A 3,223-nucleotide genomic window follows, 5' to 3' on the forward strand; every position below is an offset into this window, starting at 1 on the left:
TCTCCCAAACCTGACGAGGGGACCCCAAGGGGGATAATGACTTGGGGGCCGCATGCCCACTCCTCGTAGAACAAGAGAATCATTAAGGGTAAAAGAGGAACCGCCAACAATGAAACCGTTTTCTTGCCACCAGCAGCCAAGCGCCCACCCATCCATAGCGACCAGGCACCAGCAAGGCCGAGGCCGTCAGCCTCCTTCACAGGTAAGAAACTGCCAGAAAGATCCAGCGCCATGCCCGGGTGACATCATGCCTCCGACCCAGGCCTCCAGGTTCAGGCAGGACTGCTGCTTCTGACAGGTACCGCCTTTCCTGAACTCCCCAGGATCCGCCCCACCCCCAGGGTCTGAAATCCCACCGCCAAGAGGCTACCTGTCTGGGTCCTGTTTTTCGGTTCCAAGAGGTTTGGCTAAAATGGCCACACCTTTAAGAGATCCAGAGGAAAACTGAGTTGGGGGATTCGTAGCTACTGAGCTCCTTCCCGCATAAGAGCCCCTTCCACGTCGCTGGTTTGCGTCTTGACGCCCACGACGAGGGTTCTGTTCTGATCCCCATTTTAGAGATGAGTAAACTGAGGTTCAGAGAGGTCAACAGTAAACTGCCCAGAGCTGCAGAGCCAGTGCCAGTGTGGTCAGGTTTGGCTCCAAAGTCTCAGCCCTGTTTCCCTGGGAACTCATCACACCCACCGCCCACAGGTGGTGTCCCGCACGCCTGGCCCCTCCACACAGGCCCTGGAAGCTGGGAGGGCCTGGCTCCTGCTGGGTGCTCGACTTTTAATCTCCCACCCCAATCTCCCAACAGCCCCAGGCGTGGGCACAGCTAGTGGCTCCTTTCCCAGACGAGGAAACGTGGCAGAGAGAGGCTTCTGCCAAGAGCCAATGGGGAGTAAAGAGACGTGTGGGGGACACGTTGCAGCCACTCAGGACTCGGGTGCATCGGGAGGGGGCGGAGCCAGGTCCAGGCCCGGACAGCAAGGATGCCTCGCTGCGGTCAGCAGACAGCCTGACAGCTGTGGGCTGGGGGGGTGCGGGGGTCACCTCGCCAGCCTCCGGAGACGTAACATTGCTCAGAAACACGTCAGAAAAGCCTCCAGAGCCTGATACCGTGTGCTTCACTGGGAGAGAGGAACCGGGCCCTGGGAACCTCTCTGCCACGACCGCCTGGAGAACTCACATTCCGCTCCAGGCCCCTGTTTCCACATCTCCAGTACTTCCGTGCACCCTCCAAGCCCCCTCGGGCTCGGGTTTACTTGCTGGAACCGAGGGAAGGGAAGGAGCGTCTGAGCAGGGCGGGCATGGGGAGACATCAGGGGCGCTCAGAGACAAGCCTGCAGGGGAGCCTGACCTCCGGCCCCTTGGGCTCAGCTCCCAGGGCCTGGGGAAGAGCTAAGAGAGAGCCAAGGTCTGGCTGCTGGCTCTGTTCCCGGCATATTTGGGGTCTGTGGGCCAGGCCCTGGGGACAGAAAAAGGGTCCCTGGAGCCTGCCAGCCCTGAAGCCTATCCTCGGAGCACTCACGGCAAGGCAACACCCACAACAGGTAGGAAAGGTAAGACAGGTGCTGAGAAGTGCAGGTGGCAGGGGACAGCCAGGGACCAGGCTGCACAGAAGGAGAACAGGGGCCAGAGTCTGGATTTGACACGGAAGGAACTGGGAGTCATTGAAGGCTTTGAGCAAAGGGGAGACAGGATTAACATGCGTTTATACGGTGAAGCTTTGCATCCTGATACCAATGCTCCTTGACACTTGGCAACCAATGGCATATTCTAGATGGCCTTTGGGTCCCCCACAAGCCCCTTCACTTTACCTCTACTGGGCCAAGCCCCTGGCCTTGCAGTTTCTGAGCCCTTTAGGAGGTATCCAGTTGTGAGGGTGGATTGAAGGGCAGGTCCACCAGCGAGTGTCACTGTCATGGTCACTGTCACGGTAACTCCTGGTGAAGGACGGGCAGGGCCATCCCGCCCAGAGCATGGGGAAGGCTCACCGGAGAGGGACCATCGGAGAGGGTTACGGGGATCTGAATCAGGGGAACAGTGTCCTCCTAGTGGGAGGGGACAGCTTGGCCAGGGCCAGGCAGATGAGGCCCAGCATTGCCACCTACCAGCTGGGGGACCTCGGCAGGAGGCTTCACCTCTCCGAGCTGAGGTTTCCTATCTGTATCCGTCAGTAACTCCATCTATTCCTAGGGCACCAGGGCCTCCGCGTTCGTCATCCCCCTTGGATCCCGGGACACACGCCTGCGGGGAAATCCATCTTCCTGCTGGAGAGGTGGAGTGAGTGACAGCCACCCCCACGCCCCTGGAAAGACCTGCAGCGTCTGCTTTGAGCAGTCAATCTGTCTCTCTCTTTATCCCTCTCCCTTATCTTCCTTACTCTCTTTCATTCCTTTTTTTTCCTCTTTCTTTTCTCCCTTCTTCTCCCACCCTTCCTTCTTTCCCATCCAGCAATGGGACAGCCCACCAGGCCCTGCGTGTCCGTAGAGACGGCCGTCTGCTTAACAGAAAGAAGGAACGGAAGATGACACAAGGCTGGTGGCTGCCAACCTCCCAGCCGGAGCCCAGCAATTAGACCTTGGTCTCAACACGCCTGCCTCATCCAAATCCAAGGAGCGTCTGCTTTCCAGCGGCTAAAGGGTGTGTGCGTGTGTGCATGTGTGCGCGTGTGTGTGTCCACACCAGGCTTCCCCTTTCATGATGCTAAGTAAGACCTGAGTAATAGATGCCTTTCTGAGAACTGAGAAACCCCAAGATATTTACGTACTACGGAGAAATAAATGTTTTGCCGAATCCACATTCCTTCCCCATGCAGTGATGTCTACGGGGCTGAGAAAGGATGCGGGTGTTGTTTTCTTTCCCCACTTGCCTAAACACAAACACACCCGTGACACAACATACACACACAAACACACGCTGACCCCAGACAGCACCAACCTGCGCTCCAACAGGTGTGGGCAGGAGAACAGAGGCGGTGGTTCCAGGTCTGGGATGCAGCCCAGCGGTTAGGGTCATACCCCAGCCCTGCCCCTAGTTCGCTGTGTGTCCTTGGTGAGCTGGCTAACGTCTCTGTACACAGTGAGCTCGATAACATGGTACCCCTGGCTCAGAGAAAGCCCTCAGTAGATGCCAGATGCCAACGATGATTATTATTGTTGCTGCCCTGCCTCCACTCTCCTGAAACAGGCCACGGAGACCAGGGCTCCGCGCAGCCCCCACCTCTATCACCTGCCCT

At 57.9% G+C, this 3,223-nt stretch overlaps 1 long non-coding RNA gene across 1 annotated transcript; it reads left to right on the forward strand.

Moving 5' to 3' along the window:
• Positions 1–1,058: 1,058 nt before the first annotated feature.
• LOC132428227 (uncharacterized) lies at positions 1,059–2,731 on the forward strand. The gene is made up of 3 exons (XR_009520085.1): positions 1,059–1,544; positions 2,182–2,268; positions 2,440–2,731. It is a non-coding gene; the product is annotated as an uncharacterized lncRNA (long non-coding RNA).
• The last annotated feature ends 492 nt before the right edge of the window (positions 2,732–3,223 follow it).

This window comes from Delphinus delphis, chromosome 7 (assembly GCF_949987515.2).
Source record: "Delphinus delphis chromosome 7, mDelDel1.2, whole genome shotgun sequence".
NCBI lineage: Eukaryota > Metazoa > Chordata > Mammalia > Artiodactyla > Delphinidae > Delphinus > Delphinus delphis.